A 12,726-nucleotide genomic window follows, 5' to 3' on the forward strand; every position below is an offset into this window, starting at 1 on the left:
AAGTGTTATTGAAGGCACCTACCACTCCCTAAAAAATAATTGAAACTAAGATGATAAAGAGAGTTTTTCAATCTTTGAACTTTTCTCAATTTAGCAATAATTCATCTTTCTTAATTCCAACTTTTAATCATAAGAATTTTTCAAATTTATCTCCTTCTTCCACTGTTTTAAACTTCTCTTTGGACAACTCAAAATCACACTTTGAGTTGATGTTACCTTCTAGGTTAAAGTTAACTCAAAGAAGACAAAAAGACTTTTGTGAAGTGGGCCTTAAAAGTTTTCAAGGAAATTCTTTCAAAATTAAAATAAAGCCTTCTTCTAATTTTTTATTGAGATATATTTTGTATATGATACAAAGATTTAATGAAATATTATTTGGTAATTATTGCATATGAATCTTTGATCTTGAAGGAATGATACACAAGTTGATCAATAATAAGAAAAGAGTTTTTGTCATGAAGAAACATGAATATTTGAGGACCAATCCTTTTGAAAAAGGAATGGATGATGACATGCCCCCTAACTATGGGCCAACCATATTCAGGAAGAGTTAGAGTCATTTATGCAAGGTGAAGCAAAATTCTTTGTCTTAGGTCATCATGGAGCACCTCTAGTAGATTATGAGTATTTATACCTTGTATGAAGGTCAAGTAGTGTATTATTTCTTTTTAGGTCTTGTATTAAGGGTCAAGTAGTGTAGGATTTTTAAACAATCTTGCTTAAGTTGTATGACAATATTTGCAGCTAGCTTAAGCTAATCTTGGGTGATCAATTTTGTAACCCTAGCTTGGTGGAGGGTGTCCCATATGAGACATGATGGCCACATGGCAAGCTCTTAATGGATAATTTTCTTACAAAGGTAGTGGTCATGCGTTATTTTCTTAGTGGAAAACTTTTGCTAAGGTAACTTTCCACATCGCACTAGAAGAGAGTTTTTCTAAAAGTTAGAATATCACATGTCAAGATCTCTTTCACTAAGATAATATTTTTTAGGGTTTGGTACAAGATAACATTTTATGGTTTTGATCTACTTTGGGAGACACCTTAATCTATAAATAGAGGTGTCTCCCCCTTCGTAAATCCACTTTGAAGAATTATAATGTTATGCTGCCAAAATATTTGTGCAACCATATCTTGTATCAAGTCAAGGCTAGAGCATCCCATGTGGTTTCTTTAATCATCATTCTTTAGAATTGGCTAAATCTTCAAGAGAATAGTAAAAAACCTTCGTCCCACTGTAAACACTCATAATATATAAACAATCAATTATTATATCATAATATATTAAAAATACTTTATATTATCTTAAAAATATAACAGAATCAATTGTTATTTTATAAGATATTATTTTTAAATATATTAAAAATATTTTATAATACTTTAGAGTATCTACAGTATTAATCAATAATTTATCATTAATCATTAATTTATCATTAATAAAATGTTCTATAATTTTTAATACTGGTAACGGTCTTTCTTGCATGGCTGAATGATGATGAATTTCCAAAATGAAATGCCAAATTTAATATATATTAATTAATGTAATTAATATTTAAGAAAGAAAGTCACGAGCACTTAATAAAAGAAAATCACGACAGATAATTTTATTTTACCTATATTTTTTACACTAAAATTAAAATGTGTGAAATTATTTATATGTTTTTTGAATTTTTAATAATTTAATAGGTTCGTGGTAAGCTTCACTCAGTCTACCGTGAAAACTGCGAAACGACGTGAGAAGGAATAAAAAGACTGAAGAAGCAGTGTCTGCGAAAACGCTGTGAAACAAAACGCAAAAGTTATCATCGTCATCGTCTTCTTCCAATACAAACCCCATTTTCACTCCAATTCCTCACACAAATCGAATCTCTTCACACTTTCTTTCTCTCTCACATCCTTTCTCCCTTTTCCTAAATTTAGGGTTTGCCAAATTCCAATGGCGGAGGTCATGAATGTGCCTCCAGAATCCCTCGACAAATCCCCTTCCTCCGATGCTCCCCTCCTCGCCGCCGCCGCCTCCACCTCCGACTCAGCCCTCCCCTGCTGCGGACGAACCTCCCTCCCCCGCCCCCGCCGCCGCATTACCAGCCCGGCGAAGAGACCGCAGAGACGACAGGGATTTCGATCGCCCTCCCAACCGCCGCGGCGATTACTATGACCGCAACGCGTCGCCGCCTCGAGACAGAGACCGGGACAGGGACAGGGATTTCAAGCGCCGACGTAGCCCGAGCCCTCCCACCGCGACCAGCGGTATTCTCCGGCACCGCGGCGTTCGCCTCCGCCGTACAAGCGGTCGCGCCGGGGGAGTCCTCGGGGCGGATATGGACCTGATGATAGGTAGATTTATTCCTGTTTGCGTGATTGTGAGAATTGAATTTCATTTGATTGACTTGCTTAAGCTACTTGCTGTGCCTTTAGAATTCGACATCTCCAGGAAACTCTAGAAAATGAAGTCACTCGTTCATTGTGTTAACTGCTATTTGGTGCAAAAATAACTTTTTTGGGAAAAGTGTTAAGAATCAATTTTTAACTAACGACAGTGATAGTTGTATGATTATCGTGAATAAGGTTTTGAAGTGTGGTTGCGATCATGGTTTCGTCAAATATTGTGGGAAATTTGGTTTCGAAGATTCCAATAACTTGATGTTTGGCTGGAATTGAGGTCGTCAACTGTTTCTTGGAACCTTGAATGTGAGAAAAGGGTATTTAAGAGAGAAATGTTTCTGCCGAAAAAAAAAGGGAGAAATGTTTCTGCTGATAAAAAACGAGAGAGAAATCTTTGAGAGAGCTAAATTTATATTTTCATGTATTTTACAAAACCGTGTTTTGCCGCTTTAATATTTTTCTTTCATGATGTTGCAATTTTTTTTCCCCTTCTAATAGGCTGTGTACTGTATTTTCAAGGTAAAAAGATCTTGTTTAGCTGATTTTTTTTTTTAATGTTGTCTTAGTATCATTGGAATCTTTTATATGAATGATGTAATTGAAATTATAGTTATTGAGATAGAAGTATTGTTGTATCTTCTAATAAAGCTAGTGAAGCTGGCGGTATACTATCTGTCATAGTTTCTTGTATGTCAACTGTTGAATAATATCATTTACTCTATTCTTACGTGAGTAGTTGAGAATGAATTGTTACGCATGAAGGGATTTAGTGTTGCATATGGTTTCTTGGCATACTTTCTTTCTCTGAGAAGTGTAAGACGGGGTAGGATATTGTTCTGTACTTCTCATGTTATGATGAAAATCTTTGTGATAACAGGCTCGACCTGTTTTTGTGTCTCTTTGCTAACTTACTTTACTTCTGCTTCATCCAATCTGTTGCCCTGCATCTTTTTGTATCCTTTTTCTTTAACCACACCTTCTGGTTATGGCAGACATGGTTATAATTATTATGGTGCTTATGAACGGGGATTGGGTGGAAGAGGTGGTTATGCAGATGAGAAGTCCTATGGGAGGTTTGGACCACGTTCTGCTGGGGGTTATCAGAATGGGATTTCTGGTATGTCAGTGACTTCTATTAAGTACAAGCATTTTTTTTATATCCCATAAATCCCATTTTATCTATTATTAGATTTCATGATTTCTTTATTGCATGTTATTGCCTATGGTGTTTGATGAATTAGCTTTTATGTTTTTGATCTTGGTAGATTTCTTTTGACTTTTGCAGATGTGGAATCCAATCGTGGTTATGGAGACATGCCAAGCCAAAGGTCAGCTTTGTAATTTTTCTGTTATCCAAATCTAGTTAATAAATATTGTTTTCCATTGGTGTGCTATTAAGGGGTTAATGAATACTGGCGAACATGTTAACTTCATATTTGAAAGGGTGGCTGTAATTGAAACTATTTGACAAGGCCAAGATGAGATATCCCTGTTGAGATTATGGACCCTCTGCAATGATTTGGTGTTACATATATAAATGATGAAAAATAAAATAAAAACAAGGTGGTTTTTTTCTGAATTTTGGCAAAAACATACTGGAAATGATAATATGAAATAACCAAACATCCCCTTTTATTTTGTGTCATTTTTAGTTACAACAGTTTCACTGTGGAATTCTTCATCTCCTTTTGTTTTAGCCTTGTCATAGTAGGTATTCTTAAGAATTTCTACTGCATCTCTCCATGGTTATATTATCCTATGGCCTGAAACAGTGCATATTTCTGCATGAAATTTGATAAAGCCACTTATAATTTGATATCTAATTTAAGTACTACTTTTCTGAACCTGCCCTCTAAATTAGTTGATATCCAATTTAAGCACTGATTTTCTTGACCAGCCCTGTAAGGTAACATCAAATGAACAATTTAACCACTGATTTAAGCACTGATTTTCTTAACAGTTTGCACAGAAGTTTTCATAGCTCCTTTTACTTGTAATTTGATGTTACCTTCCAAGTCGAACTGAAGATCTGTACTATATGCTGCTATTGACATTGCATGCTCTTTGTCACATTCAAAAATAATATTTTATTACCTTGGATAAAAGAGTTTCTCATTATGCCATCTTTGAACATGCTGTATCCAGTTTACCAGAGCCTTATTATTGTTGTTAGAGGGTACGAGAATCAGTTCTCTGCTTGATGATTAATATCTTTGTAGATATTGTTGGCTTTAGGTATAGCAACCGTAATTTTAAATTGCCTTCACAAATTGCACCACTTATAGCTTTAGGTGTCGATCTTAGTTAGCATTTTTGTTCTCGTCAGCTAATGGTAGGTGAACTGTTGCTTCAGCTGTACAAATTGAAATTTCTTGTCCATATTCCTAAATTTGCTACCTCTCGGTCCTTAAGTTTTAGAGTACTCAGCACATTAGTCTTGTCTTACATTATTTTTATGATCTTTTTCTTTAACTGTATTTTCTTTCCACTTATTGTAGAGTTGTTTTCTGTGCTCATTACTGAACATCCACTTGTGTACCATTTCTATACCCGAGTCTCTTCAACTTTGAGTTTTCTTAAATAGTTAACATAACACACGATTATGCCATTACTTGTTTAATGTCTGTATTGTCTTTATTTCACTCTGACAATAGATTTTCTGGACAATCATGTTAACATTAAGATATTTATGAGTCATATCAGGGAGGGGCTGATGTCCTATAAGCAGTTCATTCAGGAGCTTGAGGATGATATACTACCCGCTGAAGCAGAGCGTAGGTAAGTTCTGGACAATAATATCTTGTTGTATCATGTTTAAGTGTTCAAGTAATCAGCCTTTTTGGTGATGCTCATCGACAAATGGCTTTTGACTTTGATTTTCTAGGTATCAAGAATACAAATCAGAGTATATTTCAACCCAAAAACGAGCTTATTTTAATGCTCATAAGGATGAAGAGTGGTATATATGTTCTTCCTGTTTAAAATTGTAGTTCAATCTTCAAAATGTTTACTGTGGAAAGCACAAGTGACCATATTTTCTCAAGTTCAATTGATACGATGTTCTTACCATTTATTTTTTACTTCAGGTTGAAGGATAAATATCATCCAACAAATTTGCTTACAGTCATTGAAAGGTGAGTTTCTTTATCAAATTTGTGTCTAATTAGGCATTGTATATATTGTAATATTAATATTTGGTGGGCCATTTTTGTTTTGTTTTTTCATCTTGGGATGGTCACTAGAGTAGGCTGGTGGATTAATTGTTTTTATCAAGACGTTTAAATTTGAATGAATATTGTCTGGTTCATGTTCTTATAGGAGGAATGAAAATGCTCGACAGCTAGCAAAGGAATTTTTGCTTGATTTACAGAGTGGAACATTAGAACTGTATGTCCCTGTCCTCCCTTTTTCTCTTGGTCTCATATATGTCTGTCTTGCTCTCTTCCTTACCACTTCATTCTTTCACTATTCGTATCAGTATCAATCAATAATACATAATTGGTATCATGTTCAATGCAGAAATCCTGGTTTGGAGGCCTCTGTATCCAACAAATCAGGGCAAGCTAGTGAGCCAAATTCAGAGGAGGAAGCAGACACTGGAGGCAAACGAAGAAGGCATGGAAGGGGACCTAATAAAGAAAATGATTTCTCAGCTGCTCCAAAGGCTCACCCAATCAGTTCTGAACCAAGAAGGATACAGGCAGATGTTCAACAGGCTCAGGTTCTTGTCCGGAAGCTTGATGCTGAAAAAGGGATTGAAGATAATACTTTGTGCAGCAGCAGCGATCATAATAAAAATGATGACAAGGCACACAGTGGATCTGTGGGCCCCATAGTAATTATTCGAGGCCTAACATCTGTTAAGGGTTTAGAAGGTGTCGAACTTCTGGATACACTTATAACTTACCTTTGGCGGATTCATGGTGTGGATTATTATGGCATGATTGAGACTAACGAGGCTAAGGGCTTTAGGCATGTGAGACCAGAAGGGACGGGGCATGAAGAAACAGGTAAATCAGGGTCGGACTGGGAGAAGAAGCTTGATTTATTTTGGCAAGGAAGGCTGAATGGTTTGGATCCCTTGGAAATAATGACTGCTAAGGAGAAGATAGATGCTGCAGCAATGGAAGTATTGGATCCATATGTTAGAAAAATTAGGGATGAAAAGTATGGATGGAAGTATGGATGTGGAGCCAAGGGCTGCACAAAGCTTTTTCATGCTGCTGAATTTGTGCACAAACATCTGAAGCTCAAACACCCAGAGCTTGTTCTGGAACAGACTACGAAAGTACGAGAGGATCTCTACTTTCAAAATTACATGAAGTAAGTAATTAAAATGGCTTCTGTTATCAAGGATTATTATTCAAATTTTGGTGAAATATCACTTATATTGGCCTTTTTGTTGCAGTGATCCAGATGCTCCTGGCGGGACACCCATAATGCAGCAATCTCAGGTATACTGCTGTTTTTGCTTATAACATAAGCATATATCTAGAAAAAAGACATGAAAAAGATTTGCATGAGTTTAAAATACTATCTTTATGGTTGGGTTGTGAGCATAATAGACAATCACGTGTGATTGTGGGTTGCCAGCCGAAGCAACCCCTGCAGCCCTATGGCAATCGTTGCATAGCACCTGGCTTTGTCAGTCATTGTGGTGCCATTCATGGAATATCGCAGTGCCTTGCGGGCTTCCCGGCCCTCCATTTGTGCTATTGCTGATAAGGCTCTGCTAGATTTCTTCCTTAGCCATCTCTAAACTGCCTCTTTCTTTCCATTTCTGATAGCTTACTTCCATCTGTCATCATCTTCCACTGAGACATTTCACTTCATAAATAGGGGTAGCGCTAGATGATGGGCCTCAATTTGAGTCCAATAGTCCCTTTTTAAGTGTAAAACATAACATGTAATATATATATATATATATATATATATATATATATTATAGTCAACTAAAGCATCATACAGTAATAAGAAAAAAATATAATTGTATCGAAATATCTAAACTATTTAAAAGATAATATATAATATAATAAACTAAATAGTATTAATAACATAATTTATCAATAACATAATGTTAAGAAAACATCTAAATAAGTTAAAACGAATTTTAAAATATATAATAATGATTAATAGATAATAATATTAAAAAATATAGAAACCATTTAGAGCGTAATATATAATATAATAATCTAAATTGTCATAGTGTGTTATATAGTACAAACTATTTGTAATAATGTTGAAATATATATTAAAGAGAAGGCAGAACAACGGTCATCTTACTATTGGTATCCTGCTTGTGTTTTCCCACTTCTATCTACTGTTGACTACTGTATTTGAGGGAACCTTTTGGCATTTAGGTTCTGGTAGTCATTTTTGTCTGATTGGCAAGAATTGTGGATAAATTCTGCATAGCATGTCAAATAGTGAAGTTTTCAAAATTTCCTATAATATATTATTTTTGCTTGAGTGTAAATAATACAGTGAATCAAATTTTTAGATTTATGAGTTAAGGGTTGAGTTTCAGATTCTTATGTTTCTTTATTTTATTTTTTCAAATTTTAGAAGGACAGACCCTTAAAGCGAAGATTAGGTATTGAGGGTCGATTAAGAGATGATCGTGGTAATAGACGAGACCATGATCGGAATGACAGAATGAATGGAGATAGGCCTGATAATTCCCCATCTAGTGAAAGACAGTCACTTGAGATGGGAAACCGTGATGAAGCAATGTATGATTCTTATGCAGGGCCAGCCATACCTCCATTTGCCTCAGATATACCTCCTCCACCAGTGTTGATGCCTGTACCTGGTGCTGGGTAGGTTTCTGCTTCTCATTTTCTTTCTGGTTTACAATCTGATGCACTCTGATATTATATGTTTTGCTTAGTGATTGATTGATTAAATAATTTACAACTCACAGGCCTTTGGGACCCTTCGTTCCTGCTCCTCCAGAAGTTGCAATGCAGATGTTAAGAGATCAAGGAGGACCAACATCATATGATGCCTCTGGAAGAAAGATGCGGGGTGGCCCTCATTTGGGTGGTGCAGCACCAATTATTGCTGTTCCTCCAAACTTTAGACCAGATCCTCGGCGGATGCGAAGGTTAATGTTCTATCTAAACTCTTGTTTAGATCTTTCATCTCAAATAACATTAGTTTTTGTCTATTGAATGCGAAATCCATTTTTATGTCTTTTTTATCTATTGAATAGTATAACTTACATGATCATCTGATTAATTCATGATTTTGATATTTTTATATTTTACTTTTGTTTGTTGAAAGGATATTCGTTTTATAGAGAAAAAATATTTTTATTTAATTATGTTCATACTTTTTTTTATTTTCAGTCACTATATATGATAATTTGTTTTTTGTTTTGTTGGGGATTAATTTCTGGAACAGTTATCAAGATCTGGATGCCCCAGAGGACGAGGTTACTGTTATAGACTATCGGAGTTTGTAGGCCATTTTTGGTGGGTACTGATAGACATTTTATTGAGGCTATCTGTTTTGGTGATTTGTTGGAGAAGTTTGTGTTACGAGGAATAGACTTTAACTTGTAATACATGTTAGATATTGATATGTATATTTTTTAAACTAAATTTTCTTCTAATATAATTTTTTGGGTTGACCATTTTCTTTTTAATGCAAAATTGATTTTGTTTAAAATTTGTTTTCAAGTGAATATAACTGACAAAAAAAATGCCATTTATCATATCAGTCAAATTTGTTTGACAAGATTCACATCTATGTTTTTATCAAATTAGAAAATATGTGTTTAAGTGATTATTAGATATTTGATCACTTTTGTAAGAGGTACATCTAAATACATGGTATTTGACATAAGATGTCATGTTAATGCTGTTCGATGAATAAGTAAAGGTGTCATGACTTGATGCTTACCTATCTATCTCGCTCAGAAACTATATTTTCGTTTATGGGCTTAAGAAAATTACACTCAAGTCGTTTCAACCCAATTTATTGTCACAAATTCTATCAACATTACAAATTTTTAAATACTTAGAGATTTAAGCTGTAAAATATTTCTAGAGAGCTTAATTGATCTCTTTCATTTTGATTTATTTATAATAAAGTTTTAATACAAACGTACATAGAAGATTAAGGGTCTCTTCTAGACACCCAGGTTTGGACTTAGGTACTATCTTAGATATTAGACTAGCATACTACCCTTAAGGGTCTATTCTAGACACCTAGGTGTAGACTTAGGTACTATCTTAGATATTAGATTAGCGTACTACCCTTAAGCAGGTTTAATGATGATACATAGGACAATTATTTTAATACTCTCTCAAGTTAGAGCATACAGATTGTATATACCAATCTTGAAATAAATAAATTTAATCTGAGGATTTCTTAATGACTTGGAAATTTAATCTGAGGATTTCTTAATGACTTGGTCAACATATGTGAGTTGGTCATTTGACCCAACAAACTCAGTACATATATCTTTAGTCAACAACTTTTCATAAACAAAATGACAATCAATTTTTATATGTTTAGTCATCTCGTGAAACACTAGATTTGATGCAATGTGGAGAACAACTTGATTATCGCAATACATATTCATAGTATGAATGTCACAGAAGTTAAGCTCTTGAAGGAATTGTTTCACTCATATAAGTTCACATGTGAGTGATGTCACTGTCCTATACTCGGCTTTAGCTGTTGATTGAGCTACTGCATTCTATTTATTGCTTTCTCATGAAATAATGTTTCCTATAAGAAAAACACAATATCTGTTAGTAGATCGTTTATCAATAGGAAAACCTGTCCAATTTGCATCACAGTACCTAGAGACTTGAATGTTTCCTCTATATTCATATAATAACCCTTGTTTGGGAGCCTTTTTGACATACCTTAAAATGCAAATGATAGCATTCCAATAGTCAACTCATGTGATTTTTAAGAGTGTCTTCAATAGGGTCTCATATTTTAGATTATGGTGAAATTTCAATTTCAATTTGGAGTGCTTTATGCATTTAAAACGTGTTTATCTCGTCATTTTTTTTAGTATAAAATTATCATTTGTTATAATTATTTATTCTTATAATAATAATTACTATTATTTTTATGTTATTAACATTATTATTTTATTTTTACTTTTAATTAAATGTTAGAAATTTAAATGTTCATCCCACTTTTTTACGTTATTATGTTTTGAATTTATTTATCTATTGATAAACAAACATTTTTTTTCTGGGACATAATTCAAATTTTATAAGATTAGTTTGTTAGATACCACCTCTAAAAGAATGTATTAAAATTAATTCTCATGGAGCTTACACTTTGAATGGAAAAAAGTCACTACAAGAGGTGTTATCAGAGATGTTGATGGTGAATTTTGTTTTGCCTTCTCCAATGTGTTAAGAGTTGATTTTGAATTATTTGCCATCAAGCTTGGCATGAATATAGGCATATCAATGGGATATAACAACTTGATTGTTGAGAGTGATTCGCTAACCGCTATCCAACTTATTAATTGGAGGAATCATGCAACAAAGACATCCATTTAATGCTCTAGTTTCTTCAATAATACATATGGGTTCCAATGTTAATTACATTACTTGGAACCATGTATTTAGAGACCATTTCTGTATGAGATGGTCTTGCCAAATATGGACTATTGTTATCTTCAAACTCACCTGTTATACTTTTTAAATTTTTTATGAATTTTCTTCTTTTATCTTCTTGTGAGGATAAAATTGGAACAATTTATTATCGCTAAATGTATTTTCTTCTCATATTTTAGATGAGAATATTCCTAAATAAAAGAAAACATTTCTTTTCAATTTTGTTTCATTATAATTTTTTTTTTATTTTAAATATTGTAAAGCATAATAACTACTACAAAATAGGCTTTTTAAGTCTGTTTTACAATAGACTTAAATTCAGCAAACTTAAATTTTAAGTGTGTTGTTAGACAACAATTTTAAGTCTGTTGTTGACCAACAAACTTAAATTTTAAATCTGTTGTTGACCAACAGACTTAAATATTCGTACATACATTTGTAAATAAAATCGGTAGCGAATTTAAGTATGTTGTGACCATAACAGATGTAATTTTATTTTTTAATTTTATTTATTTAATTATGAAACCAAAACCTAAAATACAACAAATTTTCCAAACCATAATATATATTTCAAATTGTTCAATTCAAGTACATAATAAAGAGTTCTAAAATAAAAAATAAATAATAAGATGTCTAACATAAGGTGTGTAGTGTAAACAAAAGTTTAACTTCAACTTTTAAGTCTAAGCATAATCTAAACAACACTTAATCAAAACCATCTAATTTCCATGTTAAAGGAGATAACTTGTTCATTGATGTGTTATTCCGATGATGACCTCCTTTGATATTGGTGATTAATCATCAAACACCTAGTGTATAAATTTATGCATGAATGATAGCTTTGATCAAATAAATCACATAGTACTCACATTTCCATGAACTAATCTACCTATTGCTATGTAATAAAAGAAAGGAAAATTAAATATAATAAATAATAAAATAAAGTGAAGAAATGTACTATAAAAGAAAATTAAGATAAATGTCAAGAAACGTTATTTACAATAAAAGTACTATACTTCACCAATAGATTGTACCAAAAAAATTATGACAAGCTATGTCCTAGTTAACAACCTCAATATTAAGCATTTAATTTACATTGGTCCTCACATTACCTTCTTCATTTATGGAGATTTATGTGTATAGGGATAAAATCACAAAATTTAGTGCAATTGTGCAAAGAATTTCAATGAATTACATTAAAAGTTAGTTAACAACCTTAATATTAAGTTTTTTTATTAACATTTCTTCTCTCACTGAAGCCTCTGCCTGGACATTTACATGAATAGGGATAAAATTCATAAAAATTACACTAGTGCAAAAAAGACCTTTAACGTCACCCTTTAGACGTCTGACCCTCGAATATCCAACGTAAAAAATGACTGGTGACATTTTTTGTAAATAAAACAACTATTTAGACGTCGGTTATGGAAGGGCCCGACGTCTAAATACTCATATACTCATTTAGACGTCCAATCCCGCCACTCCGACTTCTGAAGCACTTTAGACGTCTGTTAATTGGGGAACCGACGTCTAAACCCTAAATCCAGAAATTTAAAAAGTCACTTTTTGACTCCATTTAGACGTCTGATCCTGCCACTCCGACTTCTGAAGCACTTTAGACGTCAATTAATTGGGGAACCGACGTCTAAATTTTGGCATTAAAACACCGTGAACGCGAGACAGCCGTTACGCGCACTCATTGTTCATCATCTTCGTCGCGTTTTCTCTCTACGGGTTACGCTTTTCA

At 33.4% G+C, this 12,726-nt stretch overlaps 1 pseudogene; it reads left to right on the top strand.

The window, feature by feature from the left end:
- The first annotated feature begins 1,730 nt into the window (after positions 1-1,730).
- Positions 1,731-9,034, top strand: LOC124832391 (serrate RNA effector molecule-like; annotated as a pseudogene).
- The last annotated feature ends 3,692 nt before the right edge of the window (positions 9,035-12,726 follow it).

This window comes from Vigna umbellata, chromosome 3, assembly GCF_029865625.1.
Source record: "Vigna umbellata cultivar VRB3 chromosome 3, Vumbellata_1.0, whole genome shotgun sequence".
Classification (NCBI taxonomy): domain Eukaryota; kingdom Viridiplantae; phylum Streptophyta; class Magnoliopsida; order Fabales; family Fabaceae; genus Vigna; species Vigna umbellata.